Below are 13,925 nucleotides of genomic sequence, written 5' to 3'. Positions count from 1 at the left end.
ACTCACACAAGGCCACCTCTGGCAGCCAAGCTGTCAGAGGCGCCCAAAGGAGGATGGGCAGGCAGGTGATCACCCGGTCCCTCAGGGGAATCGGCTTCTGGGCCCCAATGCGTTTTCCTCTAGGCATCCACATTGACACTGACCTGGAACACGGAGGTCACAGAAGTCCCTGACAGCCACGTCTCCAGAAAGATGAAGCGCAGAGATGACACTGTCTTCTGGGGTTCCCATGCCTAACACAGAAAAGTAGGACAATGACAGCATCAAGGAGCAGAGCAAATGGATTTACATGGTGCTAAGAGTTCCATAGTTCATGTGAAATGGATGGAAACAATGATTCTAACTAGAATGTGACACAGCTAAGAAATTTCTGGAAAAAGAAACGAAAAAATTTTTTGAAAGAAGAAGGTACACTCAGCAGGGATATGGAAAACGGGGTACGAAAAAATGTCCAAGTGACACAAAATAACGCCGACAGCAGGAATGTAGGAACAAAACTAGAACAACGATCACTGAATCTGAGTCCTGGTTCCTAATGCCTCTGATGGAGACTCAAGCAGGCCACAGTCTCTCCCCTTAGCTTGCACTTTCTGTCTTCACCTTGATGTAGACGTCAACTCCTTAGTGCACATGACCTCATTAAATTCTGAGAGCAGCACAGGCCAGACTGGCCCCAAAGAGCCCAATCACAAAATCCCCAAGTCAACCAGACTCTCTAGGTTAACATCTTCCTGCTGGATCCCACTGAGATGCTCCTCAGGAAGCCCAGGTCTTGAGTGAGCTTTGCAATAGCCACCCCCTCACAGAGCCAGACACTCAGAAGCCCACTTTGCCATCCCAGCTCCTCAGAACACACTGGCTATCTTATTGCTGACCAGTCAAGAAGCCACAGGCACTGCAGACAAGCCAGAGAGGCCTACATGAGCTGGGCCTTTACTGTTCAACTTCAACTTTAATCTACAAGACTCCACACCCTTAATCTCTACGGAGTCTGATAATCAAGCAACAGCTGCCTTTTTACTCTGTGCACTATAAATAAACACACTCTTCTCAGACCCACGCAGCACGTCCACTCTGACCACGTTCGTGGGTGTAGAGCAGACCTCAATCATAAGAAGAGGCAGCACACGACCTAAGATCTCAGATCACACAGGAACTACATGGGAAGTCAGTAAGAAGCAGCTGAAAGACCCAAACACTTGGAGAACAATCAACAAACCTCAAAATTACACATTTATAAATCTCAAATGAAAAATATTTCAACTAAAGTGAACATGTATCCTGCCCATTTATATTAATGAATACATATTTTAGGAAAGAAGAACCAAGATGAAGGAGCTACGCTTTCACCCTAGGAAATCAGAAAGAAAAGCAATTTAAACACTTCAAGCCAGGTGAAGAACATAGTGAAACTCAGATGTACAAGTCAGTGGAATGGAAAAATATACAACTGCAGTGAAAATTGACAAAACTCAAATTGGGGTCTTTGAAAAGAGACAAAAGTCGTGAACTTCTTGTCAGGATCAACCAGGAAACAAGGTGCAAATTACTAATATTGTTAATGGAATGGTGACACCAGGACGGTCTCCATGGACAAGGTAACAAGGGAATGGTATGAACCCTGTGACCAAAAATTTCATCAGATAATCAACTGTGAAAATTCCTTGAAATGTAGATGTACCAAAATTCACAAACAGAAATGAAAAAGATGAATGGTTCCATAGTAAGTGATAATTTATAATAATTATCATAACAATTATAATGTATAAGAAAATTATTAAATAGTTACTAGTTATTAAATAAACATATCCTGTTTCTGCTCAGCTAAAAATAAACAGTGGGCAGAAATGTATTTACAGGGACCTGTGTTGTGGCATGGCAGGTTACAACATTGTGCGGAAAATTGTCATTCCATAGAGGCGCCAACTGGATTCCCGCCTGGTCCAATTTTTTTGTTTAATATTTATTTATCGATTTGAAAGACAGAGTGACAGAGGCAGAGGCAAAGGAGCGGGAGGGAGGGAGAGGTGTCTTCCATCAGCTGGTCCACTCCACATCTGGAAGAAACAGCCAGAGATACGCCGATCTGAAGCCAGGAGCCAGGAGCTTCCTCCAGGACTCCCACAAGGTGCAGGGGCCCAAGCACTTGGGCCATCTCTACTGCTTTCCAGGCCGTAGCAGAGCTGGATCGGAAGTGGAGCAGCTGGGACTCGAACTGACGCCCGGATGGGATGCCAGCACCGCAGGTCAGGGATTTACCCACTAAGCCATGGCACCCTCCTCTGCCCCACACAGCCACCAACCCAACCCCCACCCCCCACCCCTGCCACCAAGCTGTTCCACTGGGGATCCAGCTGTCTGCTAACAGCCTGGGACAGCAGAGGAAGCGGCCCAAGGACTCGGGCCTCTGAACCCACATGGAGACCGGATAAGCACCTGGCTTCTGCTTGGGCCAGGCCAGCCCAGGCCGTTGTAGCCATCTTGGGGTGAACGGATACATCGAAGCTCTCCCCGCACTGCCCATCTATACCTCTGCCTTTCACACAAACCTTTCCAAAGAAAGACAACGAGGACTTCCTCTGAGGCGGCAGAGCCGGGGGCAGGCTGGACCCGAGCACAGAGGGATCCGGCTTTCTCTGAGTCTGTGGCTCCACCGTGTGCAGGCGGTGTAAACTCACCAGAGGCCGTGCGCATGCACTCGGGCGCCCGGGCCGTGGCCTGCACACACGGCACACCTCGGAGCAGCCCGGCCGACAGAGGCCGACCGGGGCTCCTAACGGAAAGGCCAAGGCTCCTTCCGGCCAGGAACAGGAAACCCCAAACCCGGAACCGGGCCGGGGACAGTTCTTGCTCTCCAGCCCCGCCCCGCCCCGTACCCGTCACTCTCCTCCTCCTCTCTCCCACGCGCACGGCTTCCCCCTCCCTTCCCCCACTCCGCGCCCCCTTCTCATTCTGCCCCTCCCCCTCCCCTCCTGGCCCCGCGCCCCCTCCCACGCACACCCCTGCCCGCTCTCTGCCCCCCCCCCCGCCTGGCCTCCTCCCGCCAGGCCCAGCGCCCGGGCCCCCCTACCTGGTGACAGGAAGGCCTCCTCAGCTGACCACACACCGCGCCCAACTCCCCCAGAGAGGACCTTTCTGTCCCTCAGGACAGGCATGGAGTCCTGAGGGTAACGGCCGCCTCAGCCGCAGCCTCCCTGGCCCGGCCTGACCCGGGGCGCTGGGTCTCCCTCAGGCTGGGCCAAGAGCGTCCAGGACGGCTCCTCAGGGCCTGCGCTGGCTCTGGGCAGGAGCGGACACGGCGCTCACTCCCAGCTGAGCACCGCGGGGCAGAGCGGCCATGCAGCAGATGCACTTCCGGGTCCCAGACCTGGCGCAGGCGCACTGCACACGGGCGGCCGCCATGGGGCCACGTGACGCATCTGCGCGCTGCCGCATCAGGGGGCTGATGCCCCAGGGCCGCGTCCAGTCCCGCTGCTCCAGGCTGTGACCCAGGGAGGCAGCCGCTGAGGGCCCAGGGCCCTGGGACCCGGCCTCCCTCCCTCGTGCGAGTCCTGAATGGAGCTCCTGCCGCCTGGCTTCTGCCTGGCCCAGCGCTGGCCATGGCAGCCGCGGGGCAGAGGAGCAGTGCACGAGGGTTGCCAGCGCTCTTTCTCTCTGAGAGGGGGTCCGTCTGGGTCTCCCCAGGGGGCTACAAAGGCCAGGGCTGGGCCAGGCCAAAGCAGAATCAGGGCTTTTCTCCAGTCCTCCAGGGTGGGGTCAGAGGCCTAAGTCCTGGGGCCGTCTCCTCTGCTTTCCCAGGCGGGATCCCAAGGGGAACGGCTTCGGGGAGGGGCCGGGCTGTGGGGTAGCAGGTAAAGCCCCCGCCTGCAGGGCCGGCCTCCCATATGGGGCCCGTGTGAGTCCCGGCTGCTCCACTTCCAATGCCGCACTCTATAGGGCCTGGGAAAGCAGCACAAGATGGCCCAAGTCCTTGGGCCCCTGCACCCACTCAGGAGGCCCCAGGAGGCTCCTGGCTCCTGGCTTTGTATCTGCTCAGCTCCGGCTGCTGCGGCCTATTGGGGAGTGGGCTAGCAGATGGAAGACCTCTCTCTCTCTCTGCCTCTCCGCCTCTCTGTGTGTAACTCTGAATGTCAAATACATAATTAAATCTTTAATAACAAGCAAAAAATAAAAAAGGAAGACGTAGCTTAAATAAAGCATTTCATCAAGGCCAACTACTAGAGTGCATTTAAAATTGAATACTATATACATAACATACACTGTTAACACAGACTTTTATAAAGAACTGAACTCAGTCTTTGAAAACATTTTGGTACCCATTCATTCTCTTCTTTCTTACAAACATGCTGTGTGGGATTATTTCTGACTTACATGTGAAGAAATCTTTGTCATCTACTTATTCAGACACATATGTCCCCACTTGTTCAAGGACCAGAAATACCTGTGCTCTACAAAGGTCTCTTCTGAACACAGGTCTGCCCTCCAGAGTCTAGCCCTGCATTGAACATATGGATCGTGTTTTACATAGGACAAATCATGTGTCCCACAAACAAGATCTAATACATAAAGGTAGCATCTGGGGTCACTGTTGACATATTCTACATGGACTTTATAATGGTGGTATTTTTAATCTCATTTCTCAATGTTCAAATATGGCTCAATTTTAATTTGGTATAATAGAAGAAACTGATTCATGTTAATACTGGAAGGTGGGATTCTTTGGCTTTTTAGATAGTTGCAAATTTCTAAAATTAAGGAATTTGTAATGCATGTTAAACAGTTGCATATTTTATTTTTAAAAATGTATTCCAAGAATGCTGGTATTGAAATTTTTTTCTTGGAATAATAAATAAATAAATAGGTATGTATATACATGCACACATAAGTACAGAAATATACACATACAGACATAGGATTGCCCTCCCCAAAAACCTGACTCCAGAGCTTGCTGGTCACCATCACTTGACCAGAAGGCTCAGGGAAGACCTGATGGAGGAGGAGGTCTTGGTTCCAAAGCAGGAGGTGAAACTGGAGCCCCACAGATGGTTCGGCCTCAGCAGCTGGTCCTGGGCACGGGCAGCTAAATGGTGGCGCCAGGTACGGAATGTGCCAGCAGCTGAGACTGTGGCGCTACCAGAGCAGACCATTGTGCAGAGTGGCCAGGTCATGATGAGGACCCCTGGGCATTTCTGTGCCAGCAGAGAGCTCAGGAGAGGGTCCCAGGCATCCTGGCCCAGGGCCAGCAGCATGGGCACCTGGGGGGACAGAGTCCCCAGGGCCTGGCATGAGGCTGTGATGGCCCTGTGCACCACGGGGCCTCCAGGACACCTCCAGCAGATAGGAAGGGCTGTCGATATGAGGAGCAGGTGTCCAAGGAGGGGAAGGTAGATGGGGACAGAGGAGCCCAGCTCTGATTGGGTGCTGCTGTCCAAGTCCCTCAGTGGTTGGCCAGGCTCAGGGCATCCATGTGGTATCCAGGTGGCCAGATCTTCTTCCAATAGAACATAGGGGGCCCTGCTCTCCAAAATGGGTGAGCAGTCCACACCCACTCTCCTAACACCGACTGTCAGGAGGCGTGGGTATCAGAGGTCCTTGTTGAGGGCCCACCAACGCTTCTGACCCTGCTATCTCATCCCATGCCCTTGATACCTGTGGAGCTCACGGTGTGGGACGCTTGTGTGTTAACCTCAGTGTCTTCATGGCCAGAGGCTGCACAACTCATCCCCAGACTGTTGGGAGTGGCAGAGTTCCCGGCTGCTTATTGACTCTGACCTTCCCATGTGCCAGCTCTGCCCAGTGTGCAGAGACTTCAGACCGCACCCCTGCCCCAGAACTGAGGCCATCCTGGACATCAGCACAGGAAGTGATGGCTGCCTGTGGGGAGGGCAATGAATGAAGGAGAGAAAGGAAGCTGTGATGACTGGGACTTTCCAGGGCATTCCTGGGAGGCCTCCCTGCCCTCCCATCTGGGTAGAGTTCTAGATGTAGAAACCAGTGTTGACTCAAGGTGGGTCAGCTCAGCTGTGACAGGGACACTGGGGTGGGCTCTTGGACACAGGAAGCTCCCTAGCAGATGAGGGGCTGGTGGTACATCCAGAGTGGACAGTCCAACAGTAGATGGGTGGAGATGGGGACCCTGGGCATGGTGTTCCTTGTGCCTGCGCAAGGTAAGTGGACTGAGGCCAAGAAAGGCCTTGGAGGAGCAAGGACAGACTGTAACACCACGATGGCAGCCTGGAGGTTATTGTGGGACCCAGGGCTTAGGAGGTGCTGGGTCAGGACTGAGCCACTTTGCCCTGGAGGAGCCGGTGCTGGGAAGCCCTGGGCTCCCCTAGAGCTGACGAGCAGGGGGATCCTCCTCATCCCTGAAGACTCACGTGGCTGAGGCCAGGCTGTGGGTGGTCCTGAGTTGTCACTGCCACAGCCATGGTGGATTGGTCAGGAGAGGCCTGTGCTGGGGTCTCAGCAAGGGCAGGGAGGGGCTCCAGGGACAGGTGCATCTTCTGTTCTTCCTCATTCCCCTCCAGGGCCAGAGCAGAGGGCCAATGTGGAGAGGACCGATGCTGTGGCCACCACCTGACCCTGCAGTCCAGAAGCCGTGTCCCAGTGGTGAGGGCACCCCTCCCTCCTGGCTTCCCCCTTCCCTGGGCCAAGCTGGCAGGCACTGTGCAGCTGGCAGCCTTGGACACAGAGCAGGGCTTGATCCTGGGCACCTCCTGAGCCCATCAGCACTCATCCACCCAGCCTCACCCACGCATGCTGCACAGAGGGGCACAGGTGTGCACGAAGGTGGGTGAATTCCAGTCCTGCCAGGCCACCCACACCTCACGTGACCTGTGTGCCCCTCGTGTGGGGGAGCTGCCCCATGGGGTTGGGCCCTTGGCATTCCCCATCCTCACTAAGAAACAGCCCAGGGAGGCAGGCTGGGACAATTGCAGGACACCTGGTGCTACTTAGTATAGCCAGCATGCTAGGAAGTGTCAATGACAAAGACCAAAATTAGCATTTGTGGGGCTGGTGCCATGGTTCACTTGGTTAATCCTCCGCCTGTGGTGCTGGCATCCCATATGAGCCCTGGGTTCTAGTCCTGGCTGCTCCTCTTCCAGTCTAGCTCTCTGCTGTGGCCCAGGAAGGCAATGGAGGATGACCCAAGGGCTTGGGCCACTGCACCTACATGGGAGACCAAGAGGAAGCACCTGGCTCCTGCCTTCAGATCGGCATAGTTCCAGGCATAGCTGCCATTGGGGGGTGAACCAATGAAGGAAGACCTTTCTCTCTCTCTCTCTCTCTCTCTCTCTCTCTCTCTCTCTCTCTCACTGCTTGACTGTATCAGTCAAATAAATAACATTAATGAATAAAAAAGCATCTGTGTGCTTCAGATGTGGAGCCTCCAGCCCCAGGGAGAGCCTTGGAGCAGACACATGCTGGGTATCCACGTGTGCTCACGTCACACCAAGGAACACGAGTAGCGCACAGGGAAAGGCAGCTTCCCTTTCACCAGGCGGACAGCATAGGGAGCACATGGAAGGCAGCCTGAGCCAGAGCCCATGCAGCTAAGCCAGACCACAGGGGCCTCCTGGCCTCTGCAGAGCCAGCGCTGAGCACGACCAGACAGGTGCTGGAAGGGCTGAGCTGCTGCTGACAGTGACCCCTGGGTCTCCCAGGGCTGGGCGTCCTGGCCATCAGCAGTGCTGGGAGCTGTGGGCCTGTGGCTGCTCTGGCCCCACATGTGCTGTCTCTGCCCTTACTGCCAGCACAGGCCTAGAGTTACCAGCATGCGGATGAGGTGCTTGTCCGGAGGAGTCACAGTGATCTGTCTGAACTGCTGGTCCATGTCAGGACAGGGCCCTGGTTCCCGCTCTGGACAGTCTGGGCCATGCTGGCTTGAGGTCCTATGCAGGTGCTGCTCAGCGGGCCGCTTCCCTCCCCTCCATCCCAGGAAGACCCCCTGTGTCCACCTCCTAAAACTCCTGTGAAGGGGGGCAGGAGCAGAGCAGGAGGGGTCAGCAGAGGCTGGCAGTGCTGGGGAGGGGCCTGTGGTAGGACAGGAGGCTGCAGCCCTGGGAGTCTCAGCTCAGATCACTGCAGGGGCAACCACGGAGTGTGGGACCTCAGGAAGATGGACAGGCCATGATGGGGCTCCCTGTGCCACCTTGTGTTCAAATAAAGAGGCCTTCACAGTTGGGCTGCAATAAAATGGCAGGGGACGAAAGGAGGGGCAGCAGGTGCAGGTTGCCTGGGACTTGGGACCATTACGGCAGGTGGCAGAGGGCCCTGGCACCCCTGGTTCTGGGGCAGTTCTGCCAGAGCCCTGCCCTCTTCACCTGGGCCCTGGGGAGCACACAGGCCCCACTTCAGGTGACCTTTAATGAAGCCAGGGCTGAGCACCCTGACCCCTGCCACAGCAGAGCCCCTTGGGATTGGCTGGCAGGCTTCTGTGATGTCACAGTCACTGAGGATGCACACTCTGGGCTGGGAGGTGACCAGTGGCCAGTAGTGCGTCTACTGCCCAACTGACCAGGTGTTGGTAGCATAGGCAGGAGGCACATTTGACAGAATCCAATGGATTCAAGACGGAGGTAAGTGGGACTGGCTCTTGGGGAAGGTCGCGCCCAGGTGGGTGGCACTGGTCTCCCATGCCAGGCAGGTTCCATGAGTGACGTGGCTGAGCTCTCATGGTACCCCTGTGTGCAGAGGGTGTATGCAGTCGTCTCATTCCTCCTGCTCTGCTGGGCACCAGTGTCGAATGGGCCTTGGTGTGAGTCTGTGTCAGACACGGGTTCAAGACTAGGTGTCGGGTCACCTGGTATCAGGTGTGGCAGGGAGGCCGGCTCTGAGAGCCCCAGAGATGTGGGGGCTGAGAACGGGCCAGGGAGACTTGGGCTCCCTGGAGAAGACGTGGATGCCAGGCTGGGGGATGAGCATCATTTCCGAGGGCAGGGGAGGCAAGGTGGAGACTGTCCTTCCCCAACCGTCCCTAGTCCCTGTGCTCTGGACGAGTCATCCTCCTGGGACGCAGCCACCAGGTGCCCACTCACCTGGCTGTGTGACTGTCCCCCCTCTGAACAGGGGGACAGCCCTCAGGGCAGCAGTTCCCGTGGGCTCCCCTGTGCTGGCTCACATGAGCGTGTGTGTCTTACAGATTGGATATGAATGCCCTGAGGTCCCGGAGGGCCCAGGAGCGAGCAGCCATCATCAAGAAATAGGAGCAGGTACGGGCCAGGGCGCTGGGGGAGGAGGTGGGGCCCTGCCTCAAGGACTGTGCCTGTGAGAGCCAGACCCCGCCTTCCTGGGGACACAGAGCGGGGCGGCGGCTCAGCTCCCTGTGACTTTCATCCGGGTCCCCTCTTTGCTGCAGGGACGCCGAGGAGTGGCACTGTTGGAGCCTGAAGAAGAGGATGATGAGGACGGCTGCCTCGTCCCAGACAGGCTTGGGTTCCTGCAGTGAGTCCTCCGGCCCCCACCCCACCCCAGGGCAGGGACTGGGGTCAGAAACCCCAACATGAGGTGCCACACCTGTCCCCAGGCCCCCACCTTGAGCCCAGCTGTGGTCACAGGCAGGCACTGGTCAGCATTTGGCCAGAGCCGAGTGACCCTGTGACTCAGGACTGCAGGCAGGGACAGCGCTGGACGTGGGGCAAGCACTGGGCACTCTTACTCTGAGGTCTCTGTTTCTGTTAAGTAGAGGGGGTGGCTTGAGGGTCCCCATGCTCCCAGGTAACACAGCCAAGCCATCGCCACTCCAGAGCTGTGTCCACAGGGTTGGGGCACCAGCCTAGCAGCTGGGCAGTTGTCCAGCAGGTGCCTGGGTCTCAGGGCCCAGGCTCAAGGCTTCCTAAGACCTAGTCTGAGGGATGGCCAGCGGTGTCGCCTCTGCGGCTCCGAACCTGCCTGCGGGCTCCCACAGTACAGACCACGGGGAGGGTGCAGCTGAGGGCCCTGCCCCAGGGTCTGTACTGGGAGGAGTGGGGTCTGGTGCAGGAGTCAGATTGGAGGCTGTTCCCACTGATGTCAGGGAAAGAGGCCCCGTGGCCAGAGGGTGGGCTCCCATAACCTAGAGGGATGCAGCCTTCTCAGGCCTTCCTGAATTGACTCAGCAGCCCACCTTAGCTCAGGGATAGGGGGTCCTGCCTCCTTATTGTGCCAGAACCTGGAGAAAAAAAGGAGCAGAATGGTGGGGAGATGGCCATGGTCTGGGCTGACAGAGGAGAGGTAGGTGTGGAGCCAGCACCTCAGGCTGCCAGTGCACATGGGAGGATGGTGGGCAGGGGGGAACCCTGGCGGGGGGTGGTGCCAGGTGTCTGGAGCCCCAGGTGCACTCACAGCTCTGAGCATCTCTCAGGCAGGCCACCTGGACTCGGTCAGTTCCAGGGTGACTTCTTGGGGAGAGCTGATGTGGGGACACTGCTCCCTCACCCTGGGCAGCCTGGCCCTGCTCAAGACAGCAACCCCCCAACCACTGTGGGGGTGCTGCCACACGCCCAGGACGGTGGACCTCTGACAGGCCTGGAGCCCCCCACTGGCAGCAAGGGCCCCTGCCTGGCCCTGGGCTCCCTGTGCTCATGGTACCAGCCCCTCCCTTCCCGTCTCAGTCCCCTGGGATGAAAGGATGAAGCTGGCCCACTAGGGAGGTAGAGGTGCCGGTTGTGGTCCTGTCCTCATCTCTCTACCTCGCTTGCTTTCCAGTGAGCAGAAGTTGCCCCAGGACAGCACCCTGGGGGCAAAGGTAAGGACAAGTCCTTGGCCATGGGCCAGTCATCTGGAAGCAGAGCTCGGTGGAGGGGGCACATGGGGCTCAGCAGTGGTAAGTGGGAGAGCCATAAGGTCCTGCGATGCAGTACTTACACGGCACCTGCTGACCTCTTAACACACTCACCTGTCCCAGAACTGAGCCGCAGCTCAGGGACATCTGCCTGTCAGCCACCATGACTCATTGGCATGGTTGGGAGTGACCTGGCTGGAGCTCGGGGGCTCTGCCTTGAGGACGGGGCAGCTCGGGTCCGAGGCCAGGCTGCCGACTCTCCCCAGACAGAAGACCTGGGGCTCACAGTCTGTGCCTTTTCTGGCTCCTTCCTTTGAGCGCACACAGAGCTCTGGAGCTGCATCCGAGGGCCACTCTCAGAGCCTGAAGCTGGGCTCACGCCTTCTTGTCTTGTTTTCCAGCGTAAACAGGTGCACAGAATCCAGAAATGGGTGAAAATGATGAAGAATCATAGCAAATACCGTGGCAGCGAGAAGGTAGCTGAGCTGAGGGCCCCTCGGGAACACTGAGAGCTGAGTTGGGGTTTGAGCAGTGCCCATTCCTGTGCCAGGCACCGCCTGCCTCTCAAATGCTCAGGGGCAACTGTCCAGCACCCAGGGACACAGGTCATGCACACCCCTTCCCCATACACGCAGGACACTGTCCTGGTAGAAAATCTGAAGTCACTGCTGAAGACAATCCCAGATAGAGGGCAGGTGTGGTTCCAGGAGCCCTGTAGGGGGCAGTAAGTGCAGGGCAGAGCCAGTGCCCCTGAGCCCTTGGCCTCCAGTCACTGTGGGTCATAAGGCCCCCATCTGGGCAGATCCTCCCTCTGCCAATACACAGGGAGCCCCTGGCTTCTCCCTCCTGCTGTCTCACCCTGTGCTCCCTCCCCGAGTGGCCACGTTCACCACTCACCAGAGCCTCCTCTCTCCTGTAGTTTCAGCGCAGAATCTACAAGGGCATCCCTGCCCAGGTGCGTGGAAAGGTGTGGGCTGTGATGCTGGAGGTGGACAAGAAGAAGGCCCAGAATCCCGGCAAATACACGGTACGGCTCTGCACTCAGCCCAAGGGGTCCGGCCTGCTCGGGCCTGGTCAGGAGCCTGAGTCTCCGTGGAGGACCGTCCCTCACTGAGCCCTCGGGAGCCTCCTCCCCATCCTGCCTGCTTCTCTCCCTAGATCCTAGTCAGTGCCTCCTCCACATCTCCCCAGACCCAGCTGGGACTGCACATGTGTGTTTTGTACCAGAGGCTTTAACCTGCTCTCTGCTGAGCTCACCTGGGTAGCTTGGCCTAAGGCCAGAACAGAGGAATTGCTGGGCCCATGATGGGCGGGGGCCTCCCAGTATGAGATCACAATGGTGTGAGGTCGGGGGCCCCACAGGCTCTGTGCTAACAGGGCCTGCCCACAGCTGGCCCCACCTTCACATGCACTTGCAGCCCCTGGCATTGCCTTTGCCTGGAGTGGCTGGTCCAATGGTCAGACAGCTCTCAATGCTTCTGGGAAAGGAGGGAGCAAGGGCTGGTGTGAGCAGAGGGCTGGCAACTGCAGCTGGCTCTCATGTCCCTGGCTGCCATCAGGGAGCAGGGCCCAGCTGTGTGGCCCACCCTGCCTCCCCCAAGTCTGCAGTTTGGGGCTGGCCCTGGGAGCTGGGCCTGGAGACAGTCATTGCCCAGGCTCAGCTCCAAGCCAAGGGTGCCTTCCAATGTCGAGATGGAGATGCACCCCTCCAGCAGGGGGCGCCATGGAGCAGTGGTCAGGCTGTGGTTGATGCCTGGAGGGCAGGGCCTGAGATGCCAGCGAGGAGGCCCGAAGCCTGGCTGGGGTCAGACCGCGTCTGTGCTGAGAGCTAAGGGCAGGCAGGGGTAGTGCACAGGGACCTTTCTGAGCCCCTGTCTGATGCTGACCATCGGGGTCCCAGTGGCCCCCTCAGCAGGGATGCTGGCCATGGGGGTGGACACTGAGGCAAGTAGGGAGCCCATGACCCTCCCTCAACGTGGGACCCAGAGGGAATGAGCTCCCTGCACGGAACTCTCCCTGTCAGCCAGAAAAGCTAATGTGGAGTAGAGAGCCTCATGTGGCAATGGGGCTTTTGCTGGTCCTGAGGCTGGCACCTCGCCCTGTACCTGCCCTGCAGGAGATGAAAGAGCAGGCTAGGCTGGGCGCCACTCATTTCCATCACATCGACTCCGCCATCACATGGACTTTCAGAAACCACCTGATGTTCCGGGAACGTTACAGAATGAAGTGAGGCCTCTGGGCTGGGGTGGACCCGGGGGTGGGAGGAGCAAGGGCCCTGGGGCACAGGGGGTTCCTGTGGAAGACTTGGGTGCAAACCTAAAACAGTTCATTTAGCACAGAAAACAAAATGGATCCATGGGCCTGTTTTAGATTACATCAACTTTCCAAAGACACTGGAGAGAATGAAATGAAAGGTATTATTTCTCGAATAATCAAGGAGCCCTTCACTCAGGAACAAGGAAGCAGTGGGCATCTCCCAGCGCCCCAGGGACACAGGCTCATAGGGCCCCTTCATGAAAGCACACACAATTCACCTCCTCAGCGCATGAACACACGCTTAGTACCTAAACCACAACGGGGCACCAGCGCACAGCTGTGAGAATGGGGGGACTAAAACCACCGAGGACGCCGGGTGCTGGGGAGAAGGTGAGGCAAGCACCACTCTGGTTCATTGCAGGAACAGAGCACAGTGGCCCAGGCCCCGGCAGCACCCAGGGCCATTTCTCACAATGAGATACACACAGTTTCCACACGAACCCCCAGCACACACATTTACACGACCACTAGAACAGCTGAGTGCAAGAAAACCCTCACGCAAGATTCAGGGTTGTGTTCACAGTCACTGGACGCGGGAGTAGCCTGCACGATGCTCAGTGGGGAAGCGGATAAGCAACCCGTGTCACAGCTGAATCCTAGAACGGGATTCAGTGAGAGGCAGGACGAGGCTCGGCCCTGGGCTCACCTGGATCCATCTCAGGTGCATTCTGCTAAGAGAGGAAGCGTCCCTCCAAGGCTACACGTGCTGTGATCCACTCACAGGACGTCTGCAAGAGGCCGAACTCCGGGACACACAACAGGGCAGTGGTGGCCACGGGCTGGGGGAGGTGGGGCGTTTGGCCACAGAGGCTCACGGGGAACACATAGGCCACAGGAGCTGCTCCCT

Source organism: Lepus europaeus, chromosome 17, assembly GCF_033115175.1.
Source record: "Lepus europaeus isolate LE1 chromosome 17, mLepTim1.pri, whole genome shotgun sequence".
Taxonomy (NCBI): Eukaryota; Metazoa; Chordata; class Mammalia; order Lagomorpha; family Leporidae; genus Lepus; species Lepus europaeus.
This window is presented reverse-complemented; position numbering follows the sequence as displayed.